We start from the raw sequence: 12,567 nt of genomic DNA on the forward strand, positions 1-12,567 counted from the left end.
AATTTACACGAAAGTAAATGTATTATTTGTGTAGCTTTGCATCTTCTTCATTCTTTATATATGCTCAGTATACTAATTGCACTGTTTTATTGTATAACGCAAGTATGTATTCGTAAATCTCAAATACTTCTGTTCCGGTTTCCCAACAGCTCTACTACTGACATACATTCAGAGAAAACTCTTTCTCAAATTAAGGACGATATTTGATATCAGTAGACTTCTCTTGGCCAGTAAAACCCTTTTTCCCATTGCTAGTCTGCTTCTGATGTTCTCTTTGCTCCGTCCATCATTGGTTATTTTACTGCTAGAATTCCTTAACTTCATCTACATCGTGACCATCAATCCTGATGTTAAGTTGCACGCGGTTCTTATTTCTACTACCTCTCATTACCTTCGCCTTCCTTTGATTTACTCTCAATCCATACTCTGAACTCATTAGACTGTTCATTCCATTCAGCAGATCAAGTAATTCTTCTTCACTTTCTCTCAGGATAGCAATCTCATTAGTGATATCCTTTCACCTTGAATTTTAATTACGCTCCTGAACCTTTCTTTTATTTCCATTATTGATTCCTCGATGTACAGATTGAACAGTAAGGGTGAAAAGCAACATCCCTGTCATACACCCTTTTTAATCTGAGCTCTTCGTTCTTGGTCATCAACTCTTATTATTCCCTTTTGGCTGTTGTACCTATTTTATATTACCCGTCTCTCCCTATAGCTTACGACCACTTTTTTTCAGAATTTCGAACATCTTGCACCATGTTACATTGTCGAACGCTTTTTTCAGGTCGACAAATCCTATGAACGTGGCATGATTATTCTGAGTCTTGCTTCCATTACCAAGCGCAATGTGAGAATTGCCTGTCTCCTGCCTTTAATTTTCCTAAAGCCCCTGATCGTCATCTAGCGCATCCTCAATTTTCTTTTCCATTCCTCTGTGTATTATTCTTGTAAGCTTCTTGAATGTATGAGCTGTTAAGCTGATTGTGTGACAATTCTTGCACTGGCGTCTTCGGAATTTTGTGGATGATGCTTTTCCGACAGTCAGATGATAAGTCGCCAGCCTCATGAAATGTACACACCAACGAGAATAGTCGTTTTGTTGCCACTTTCCCCAATGATTTTATAAATTCTACTGGAATGTTATATATCCTTTCTGCCTTATTTGATCTTAAGTCCTCTAAAGCTCTTTAAAATTCGGATTCTAGTACTGGATCCCCTAACTCTTCTAAATTGACTCCTGTTTCTTCTTCTACCACATCAGACCCTTGATTTTAATGTTACCGAAGGTTGTTTTGACTTTGCAGTATGCTGATTCTGTCCTTCCGACAGTCATTTATTCTTCGATGCCTTCATATTTTACCTGCAGCCATTTCGTCTTAGCTTCCCTGCACTTCTTATTTATTTCATTCCTCAATGACTTATCTTTCTGTGTTGCTGAGTTTCCCACAACATTTTAGTACTTCTTAATTTCTATTATCCATGGTTCCTTCGCGGTTACCTTCTTTATACCTATAATTTCCTTCCCAACTTCCTATGCTTTTCCATTTAGAGATGTCCATTCCTGTTCAACTGTACTGGCTACTGAGCTATTCCTTATTGCTGTATCTATAGAGTTAGAGAACTTCAACCGTATCTCGTCATTCCTTAGTACTTCCGTATCCCACTTCTTTACGTACTGATTCTTCCTGACTAATGTCTTAAACTTCAGCCTGCTCTTCATCACTACTACGTTGTGATCTGAGTCTATATCTGCTCCTGGATACGCCGTACAATCCAGTATCTGATTTCGGAATCTCTATCTGACCGTGATTTAATCTAACTGTAATCTTCCCGTGTCAACCGGCCTTTTCCAACTATATCTCCTCCTCGTGTCATTCCTAAACATAGTATTCGCTATTAGTAACTGAAACTTGTTACAGAACTCAATTAGTCTTTCTCCTCTCTCATTCCGCATCCCAAGCCCATATTCTCCTCTAACCTTTTCTTCTACTTCTTCCCCTAAAACTGAGTTCCAGTCCCCCATAACTATTAGATATTCATCTCCCTTTACGTATCTTATTACCCTTTCAATATCTTCACATACTTTCTCTATCTCTTCGTCTTCAGCTTGCGACATCGGCATGTACGCCTGAACTATCGTTGTCGGTATTGGTTTGCCGTCGATTCTGATAAGAACAGAACAACCGCATCACTGAACTGTTCACAGTGACACACGGAGCAGAAATCCTTGTCTTCTTTCCACTTCACTGCCCCCTACGATGTCTAGATTGAGCTCTGCATTTCCCTTTTCGGATTTTCTAGTTTCCTACCACTTTCAAGCTTCGGACATTCCACGCCCCGACTCGTAGGACGTTATCCTTTGATTATTCAATCTTTTTCTCATGGTAACCTCCCCTTCACAGTCGTTTCCCGTAGATCCGAATGAGGGACTATTCTGGAATTTTTTTCCAATGGAGAGATCGTCATGACTTTTCTTCAATTACAGTCCACATGTTCTCTTGATACACGCTACGTGTTTTTAATGCAGTGGTTTCCACTTCCTTCTGCACCCTCATGCCGTTGATCATTGCTGATCCCTCCGCATTTAGGGGGAGTTTCCCAACCCTAGGACAAGAGAGTGCCCTGAACCTCGTCCGTTCTTTCTCCCTCTTTGACAAGGCCGTTGCCAGAATGAGGCTGACTCCTTATGCCGGCTTCCAGTGCTGGTCATTAATCAAAATTTAAGCAGCGGCGGGATTCGAACCCGGGACTCTCTCCCTCCCTCTCTCTCTCTCTCTCTCTCTCTCTCTCTCTCTCTCTCTCTCTCTCTCTCTCTCTATATATATATATATATATATATATATATATATATATATATATATATATTCCTTTGTGATACCTTAGAGACAAGTATGTCGTCAGCACATTGTCGCTATATCGCTTGCCTTTATCATTTCTGTTGGTTTCATGTACTGCTACCTCAGTTTTTGTGTATTGCTGGTTCTATCACAAGCGGAATTTTGTCACACAAGACCGCTTGATATTTATGGTGCGCTTACAGTTACTATAGCTCACAGTCTTTGAATAGGCTGCACTTAGCGTATAATAACAATTATTGATAGATTCTAATTTTAACTAATTATCTTTAAATAAGTGTACAGTCACCTGGTGTTTTCCTCAGAATTGTTCCATGCCAAGTATGCTTCAAGTCATTTTGTGAATAACTTCGTAAATTTCGTTTTATTTTTGAATCGAATACCAGTTTACCGATTTTAACGTTTTTATGTCTGCTTAATGATTAGGAAATTACGCATTTCTTGTAATACACTCCTGGAAATTGAAATAAGAACACCGTGAATTCATTGTCCCAGGAAGGGGAAACTTTATTGCCACATTCCTGGGGTCAGATACATCACATGAACACACTGACAGAACCACAGGCACATAGACACAGGCAACAGAGCATGTACAATGTCGGCACTAGTACAGTGTATATCCACCTTTCGCAGCAATGCAGGCTGCTATTCTCCCATGGAGACGATCGTAGAGATGCTAGATGTAGTCCTGTGGAACGGCTTGCCATGCCATTTCGACCTGGCGCCTCAGTTGGACCAGCGTTCGTGCTGGACGTGCAGACCGCGTGAGACGACGCTTCATCCAGTCCCAAACATGCTCAATGGGGAACAGATCCGGAGATCTTGCTGGCCAAGGTAGTTGACTTACACCTTCTAGAGCACGTTGGGTGGCACGGGATACATGCGGACGTGTATTGTCCTGTTGGAACAGCAAGTTCCCTTGCCGGTCTACGAATGGTAGAACGATGGGTTCGATGACGGTTTGTATGTATTCAGTGTCCCCTCGACGATCACCAGAGGTGTACAGCCAGTGTAGGAGATCACTCCCCACACCACGATGCTGGGTGTTGGCCCTGTGTGCCTCAGTCGTATGCAGTCCTGATTGTGGCGCTCACCTGCACGGCGCCAAACACGTAGTTGACTTACACCTTCTAGAGCACGTTGGGTGGCACGGGATACATGCGGACGTGTATTGTCCTGTTGGAACAGCAAGTTCCCTTGCCGGTCTACGAATGGTAGAACGATGGGTTCGATGACGGTTTGTATGTATTCAGTGTCCCCTCGACGATCACCAGAGGTGTACAGCCAGTGTAGGAGATCACTCCCCACACCACGATGCTGGGTGTTGGCCCTGTGTGCCTCAGTCGTATGCAGTCCTGATTGTGGCGCTCACCTGCACGGCGCCAAACACGCATACGACCATCATTGGCACCAAGGCAGAAGCGACTCTCATCGCTGAAGACGACACGTCTCCATTCGTCCTCCATTCATGCCTGTCGCGACACCACTGGAGGCGGGCTGCACGATGTTGGGGCGTGAGCGGAAGACGGCCTAACGGTGTGCGGGACCGTAGCCCAGGTTCATGGAGACGGTTGCGAGTGGTCCTCGGCGGTACTCCAGGAGCAACAGTGTCCCTAATTTGCTGGGAAGTGGCGGTGCGGTCCCCTACGGCACTGCGTAGGATCCTACGGTCTTGGCGTGCATCCGTGCGTCGCTGCGGTCCGGTCCCAGGTCGACGGGCACGTGCACCTTCCGCCGACCACTGGCGACAACATCGATGTACTGTGGAGACCTCACGCCTCACGTATTGAGCAATTCGGCGGTACGTCCACCCTGCGTCCCGCATGCTCACTATACGCCCTCGCTCAAAGTCCGTCAACTGCACATACGGTTCACGTCCACGCTGTCGCGGCATGCTACCAGTGTTAAAGACTGCGATGGAGCTCCGTATGCCACGTCAAACTGGCTGACACTGACGGCGGCGGTGCACAAATGCTGCGCAGCTAGCGCCATTCGACGGCCAACACCGCGTTTCCTGGTGTGTCCGCTGTGCCATGCGTGTGATCATCGCTTGTACAGCCCTCTCGGAGTGTCCGGAGCAAGAATGGTGGGTCTGACACATCCGGTGTCAATGTGTTTTTTTTTCCATTTCCAGGAGTGTATATTATTTTAATGAACAGCTAGATATTCACTTATTTTTATTGCGTTTGTTTAAATTGACGCCATCTTGGAATGATAATTTTCGCCAATCTCCTTACACCAGATGGATTTTTTTAGATAAGAAACTGGATGATGTAATATGTACAATAGAATGTTATTTATCATTTAAAACTACATTGCGTCAAATAATTGTCTCAGTACTTCTGTGTTTCAAATCTTACATTTTCGTTAACACCGTATAGTTCTACAATCTGGCAGCTTCTTCACCTAATACTTCGATTTGTACAGTGAGTTAGTTTGAATTCAGAAGACATCAAGTAAAATAGCCAGATACTTTGTATCCATGTTTGATAAATTCAATTTCGTTACACCTAAGTATTTGTTACAGATATTTTAGTGAGTTCCACCTGGCTTCTTTTCATACGATGTGTATTTCATGCGTATTTTCCATGTTTTTGACCTCTTACTTCTTCCTTTTGTAAGAAGTAAGTTTTATGTAACTATACCAAGGTATTTTCACTTATACCCATTCATGTATTTCTATTTCACAGGCTTAATGGCGTAGAGCTGAAAGACGTAATGCAGCAGAAAGTAATACAGTGGTCAAGATTGATATCAAATTTCAGCGGAGCTCTTCTTCGAATATTCTTTATTTCCTTTATAAATCGGATCTGATACAGATCCCAGAAGGCCGATGAAAATTCGAGTAATGATGGAAAGAGGGTTTCGCAAGCTACTCCCATTGTTGATGGACTACATTTCACAAGGATTCTTCCAATGAATCTATCTGGCATTTGCCTTACTCTCGATTAATTTTGTGTTGTTATTCCATTTCAACTCCCAGGTATTTTGTGCAAGTAACTGCTTCCAGTGATTGTTCTGCAATTATATGATTATGTATTAAGGGGTATTTCTGTCTACGTATTCGCAATACCTTACATTTATTTATGTTGAGGGCAAATTGCATTTCCTCTCACCAAGCGTCGATTTTCTGCAGGTCTTCCTTAATTTCGCTACATTTTCCAGTGTTGCGACTGCTCTGTATAGAACATCATCATCAGCGAGAAGCCTCACGAAAGTTCCGACTTTACGAACTAGGTAATTTATGTGTGAGAAGTAATGATTCTGTAACACTCATCGGGGACACGGTTGAGATTACTTTTACGTCAGAAGACTTTCCTCCAGTCAGAATGACATGCCGGGTTCCGTTTGTAATGTTAATTAGGCAGCAGTCCGGAACTGTATCGAATGTCTTCCGGAAGTAAAGGATCACGGCATCTACCCCAGGCGTCTGTAACTACTGATTTCTGGGTCTCGTGGACGGACAGATATTGGTTCCTACAGAGTAGATTTTGGGCCTCCAGAAATGTCATATACGCGAGCGTAAAACATGTTCGAAATCTACAACCAACCGATGGCAGAGATATAAGCCTTTATTTTCCTTTCGTTTTGTGCGTCTGTTCGGCGACCATTCTCGTAAAGCTTTCAGTTCTTTGACAGAAAAATACAGACAAGCTTTCCTAAACATTTTTCTCTGTCTCATAAATCATTACTTTTCACCACTATTCTGTTGAGGGAACAAAAAACTCTCGTCTAACTGATATGTGCATTAACGTATTTGTGCAGCTCGCGTTATATTTCAAATGACTTTTTTGCCAACAGCGTACGTAATCGAAAGTATCCGAGAATAGTAACAAGCGTATTCATGACACGTGCGTTATTTGATTTCGCAATGAATGGAGGTGCGCAATGACCGTACACCCTCGCTTATTTGCATTTGACTGTATCGATTGAAATGACATTTCCATTGTCAGTTGTATATTTGTGGATATAATTTTCCAGTTATCATTTGACGTTCGACCATGTGTACATTTACATATGATTAAGCATTTCGGACATGCTGAATTAATTGTCAATCAATGTTGCGCGAGTGCTAATGTGTTGGTGTGGGCCCGATTCTGCACAGTTCGGTCGCCACAGCTTCCTCAACCGGACACGCGGTGCGTGTGCATTCTGAGGCACGCATGCATAGAAGAGTACCCGTGCACCATGGTCGCGGCTGTCCCCTTAGCTTCCATAGAATGTGCACAAAATCTGCCTTGCATACTAAATCTATGAAGGAATTCTGCAAAAAAACCGTTTCATGAACTTTCCTTTTACTGGGATGTTGAGTGCGGGTCAAGGACATAAATTTAGGAACACCAAGAAGGCCACACGTTACCGTGACTAATATGGTGTAGGAGAACCGTTGGCATTCAGAACTGCTCCCAGTCGCCTCGGAATGGATAAAGGTCCTGTATGGTTATAACCCTCCTACCTGTCCGGCTAATTAGGCTTTTCTATATGCCCGTGTACCTGAAGTTCCTAATCTGTGGGGAAAACGCATCTACTCCGAAGAATAATGAAAAACCGAGGGAAGTAGAATAAGTTATAACCGAATCGCCACTGCTCAGTAATTTAGCAATGACGATTAGAAATGAAGTTCGGTTAACTTCATGTATTTTTAGTTATGTAAACTAGATTTTAGTTAAGAGTAGTTAGTGGAAAATTTGGAAGAAAGGTTTTCAAAGTATATCATTAATAAAATAACCAACGGTCGCCAGTTCCTTACCGGAACAAGAAAAACTAAATTGAATCTGAATTTTACACTCGTAAGCAATCTTAGGTAAGAACATTTATTGGCGTCATGACTTAGGAACAGTACCTAAAGCACACTTTAATGTACTTCACACTACAAGTGTCACAGTAGTCAGATAATGATTACATAGCAAACACATACAACGTATCACATTAATGTTCAAAGATCAATTAAAGTAAGTTTGTTTACTGGCTATGGACAGAAACTTTTTTTGCGTAATTGCAGCACGCAAAAAGATTGTTTGAATTTAGCAGTTACTTAAATATTTTTGTACTAAAAGTTACAAATTTTGCTACAAGCTATTAATTAGAACTTTCTTTGACTATGAAATTTACTGTCCAAGTTACGTAGCGTTTTACTACCAATTTCTTTTATTATGAAAGTTACTCTATTTTTATGAAGCCAGAAGTAATACTGGCTTCTGCAACATTCTATTTCTGACATCATTCATACTACAACCAAACTTTTGGAAAAATTATGTTTTTATAATCTAACAAATTAATGTTCACTTGATTTTCAATTTATGATTATCTTGGTTCATACAAAGGGATAGGATGGGTAATACTTAGATAATGACTTAGGAAAATTATTTACAATATGCACGAAAACAATGTTATTCAAGCAATAAATTTCCAACTACTCCTGTTAGTCTACTACACTTCTAATTATAAAAGTCTAGATCTTACTTCACTTCATGATACAGTTGGTTTGTGGAGTGGATTCATTTAGCGGTAAATAGGGCACAGGTTGATCTTATTGACGTACCATAACCAATAATAAGGGCTCACAGTACTCTTAACGTTATACGAATTACTCCTGCTGCATTTGTGCTGTGCCCGATAGATGCCATAGCTTGCCCATATTAAACATCCGCGAAAACAACTAATTTAGTTTGACTGCTCCGGACTTCGGAGACAGACTTTTTGTCTCCGCACTTTGGCATAGCCACACCGGTGACTACACACAACGAACGACACCAATCGCCTCCTCGTAACTCCCAACTGCTACTTTTTTGGCGCATTTGCACGCCCAGCGATAATGCTTTTACAATTTGTTACACTTTTTTACAACAGCTTTTCCCTGACAAGGCCAGCCTGTCTATTTACAAAATGTTAACATTCCATGCGTATTCTCTTTCTTAAATAACAAATAGCATTTGTAACTTGACAACATATTTACAAGAATAATATTCAGCACAACTATTTAAGCAAACTTCTCAAAACACGTAGAAAATGTATGATCATCCACAGAGCTGTCTTGTTACATGGTTTTCAAGGGAATATTATGCCGTTCTTCCTGAAAAATAATGGCAAGTGGAGGTAACAATGACGGAGGCGCATAGCTATCGTGCACACTTCTTGCCGAAGCAGACCACAAAGGGTTGATAATATTGAGATGTAGTGATTATGTTGGCCAGGAGAGATACAACAATTCGTCGTCGTTCTCACAAAACTAGTCCTGGACGATGCGAGCCGTGTCAAAGTGGGACTGTCGGCTTGGAACACAGCGTCATCATTGGCGAACAAATATTGTACCATGGGACGGACTTGATCAGCCAAAGTGGTCACGTAAGCCTTGGCAGGAATGTATCCTTGCTGAGTAACCAGGGCGCGCATGGAATACCACTGATCAGCTGCCCAAATCGTCACCGAACCCTACCACGTTTCACTCATGGGACATAAACGACCAGGAAATGTAAAAAGTGTGAAACAAGACCTTATTGCATTGCTTCTCAATCCAGGCTTTATGGCTTCAGCATAATGTTTTTCTGCTACGGGCATTTGCATCACTGATAAGTGTTCGTGGAATTCTGGCTCGTTCTGATATTCTGTCCTCGCTCTTTTGGTGCTGACAATTCAGTTCTACAGTGACTTTCACAACTCCCTTCCTCTTAAATTTCGTTACATCCTTCTTCAACGACGGTCCAACACAACTACTCAACACAACTTTTCGTCAGCGTTACGAAATAGCAGATGAACTTTTTTCGTTTTTCCTATATGCGAAACTTCGATATGGCGCCCCTCGAAACGTTAAAAACTTCGGCTACCTTGGTCACAGAAGCACCCTCCATACCTTCATGCTGCACGTTGTAGCCGTGGTCCAGAACGTCTTGCCACGGTTCGCGCGGCTCTCCGCGTCGGAGGTTCGAATGTGTGTGTGTTGTTCTCGGCGTAAGTTAGTTTAAGTTAGATTAAGTAGTGTGTAAGCCTAGGAACCGATGACCTGAGCAGTTTAGTTCCATAGGAACTTACTACAAATATCCATACTCGCACCAGCAATTTGCCTGCGATGGAATTCGCCTATATCTGATATAAATAATGCTCTCACAACCATACAGAACTATGTTCAGATCTCCACCGACCCTTGCAACGCGTTTAGGACACTGGCGTTTGTCCTTAAGAACATGTCCAAAAGAACAAACAGCATTGATGACCTAGAGCCGTCTAGAACGAAATTAGAATTATATATTAATATCTTCAGCTGCTGATGGGCATTGATATACCGGGTGATCAAAAAGTAAGTATAAATTTGAAAACTTAATAAACCACGGAATAATGTAGATAGAGAGGTAACAATTGACATACATGCTTCGAATGACGTGGAGTTTTACTAGAACAAAAAAAAAAAAAAAAAAAAAAAAAAAAAAAAAAAAAAAAAAAAAATTCACAAAATGTGCTACAGATGGCGCTGGACAGCTAAACGTCAGTTGACTGTGCATTACAATCCTAGAACTATCGTGGAAACTCCATTGCAGGACGAGAAAGTCACGGTATGGGTTGGATTTACCACATCTACCGCTGTCGGGCCTTTTACCTTCGAGGAAAGGAGTGATTCTGGTTTTGTAACTGCTACCGTGACGGGTGAGAGGTACGCCGATATGTTACAGAATCGCACAATCCCCAGCCTGTCTGATAAACAACTGCTGGAACGTACGATGTTTATGCAGGGTGGCGCTCCACGCTAGACGCGTGAAATATTTCTTGCGCGCGTCGTTTGGTGATGATCGTGTGCTCAGCCGCCACCTTCGTCTTGCTTGGCCTCTCAGGACCCCAGACCTCAGCCCGTGCGATTATTGGCTTTGGGGTTACCTGAGGTCGCAAGTGTATCGTCATCGACCGACATCTCTAGGGATGCTGAAAGACAACATCCGACGCCAGTGCCTCACCATAACTCTGGACATGGTTTACAGTACTGTTTACAACATTATTCTTCTACTACAGCTATTGTTGAGGAATGATGGTGGACATATTGAGCATTTCCTGTAAAGAACATCATCTTTGCTTCGTCTTACTTTGTTATGCGAATTATTGCTATTGTGATCAGATGAGGCGCCCTCTGTCGGACAATTTTTGAACTTTTGTGTTTTTTTTATTCTAATAAAACCCCATGTCATTCCAAGCATGTGTGTCAATTTGCACCTCTCTATCTACAATATTCCGCGGTTTATTAAGTTTTCAAATTTATACAGACTTTTTGATCACCCGTTATATCAACGGGGACAGGTGAAGATGTGTGTCCCGATCTGGGCTCCATATAAGTATATAGTCCTAGCAATACCGTCCATGACCTTCTTCTTCTTCTGTGCAGATGCACACATATTACCCGAACTTCTACGGGACTTGGTCAGAGTGTTTTCCATGAGCAATGAGTGTGTTCGGTAGGGACACTACGAATATAAGGTGAGAATGTGGGTGGCGCGGGAGGCGTGCGCGAAGTAGTCTCTGCAGTCGCACTCTGTGTCCTCGGTGGCTCGGATGGGTAGTGCGTCTGCCATGTAAGCAGGAGATCCCGGGTTCGAGTCCCAATCGGGACACACATTTTCATCTGTCCCCGTTAATATATATCAACGCCCGTCAGCAGCTGAAGGTACTAATATATACTTCTAATTATTTCAGTTATCGTTATTTCAGTTCTTTAGTAGCGTGCAGAAATAACTTAAATATCTCCCGAAATACAAAGAGCGCCAGAGAGATGTAATAATATGTTAGTAGATCGTAGTTGCGTAATAGTTGGATTTAATTGACACTATGATTCGTGCACTCTGCAGTGAGTGTGCGCTGTCTTGGAATTTCCTGGCAGATTAAAACCGTGTGTCGGACTGGGACTCGAACCAGGAACCTCCACTTTCTCGACTGAGTTATCCACGCACGACTTGCGACCCACTAGGCTAGTGCTTTCCTCCTATGTTATATATTTCATTGCAGTTTTCCTGTATACCTTGTGGGTTTGGTTACAAGTTCGAATGCTAATCAGGCACTCATTTCCAATCTCTGAGGTAATTCTTTGTTCTCTCAACAGCTGTCACCTAAAGACGAAATGCTAGAATTGTTGTGCTTCTGATAAAACACTAGATTAAATAGAAGGGAGATGTAAAATAGAACCTTGACTAGGAGCGTCACAATATTGTAAAACAACATTTTATTTTTCCCTGAGGTCTACAGTGTCCCTACTACTGCATGAACTCAAGACTCGGAATACAAGATGCGAGTGCAACGCAGCGGATTTATGTGTCGTTAATTAGATTTGATGCAACGTGCGTTTGTGTAATGTTTCCCCAGCTTTTTCTTCCTTCGAAATTTGCTATCGTCTTTTACAGTAATATATTTGGACGTAAAGATCCATGAAGTACCTTCAAACGAGTTTCGGAAATAAGACGTTTTTGTGAAAGTCTTTTAGTGTACCGATAACTTACTTCCTAAAGTGCTTTGAAAAAGAAAAAGAAAAAGAAACAAGGTGTAACTGAGTAAATGATAGGCTTGTAACTGTAGTACACACTACGCTAACTGCATTGGCTTTACTGTATCTCCACAGTGGATGTAGGTCTTCCAGTGACTTTGTCATTATTCATCGTGAAATCACTCTTCATGCTTATTATATACCTTCTGTGGATACAGATATCATCGCCAGATGAAGAAAATAAGTTGTAAC

Source organism: Schistocerca gregaria, chromosome 5, assembly GCF_023897955.1.
Source record: "Schistocerca gregaria isolate iqSchGreg1 chromosome 5, iqSchGreg1.2, whole genome shotgun sequence".
Classification (NCBI taxonomy): domain Eukaryota; kingdom Metazoa; phylum Arthropoda; class Insecta; order Orthoptera; family Acrididae; genus Schistocerca; species Schistocerca gregaria.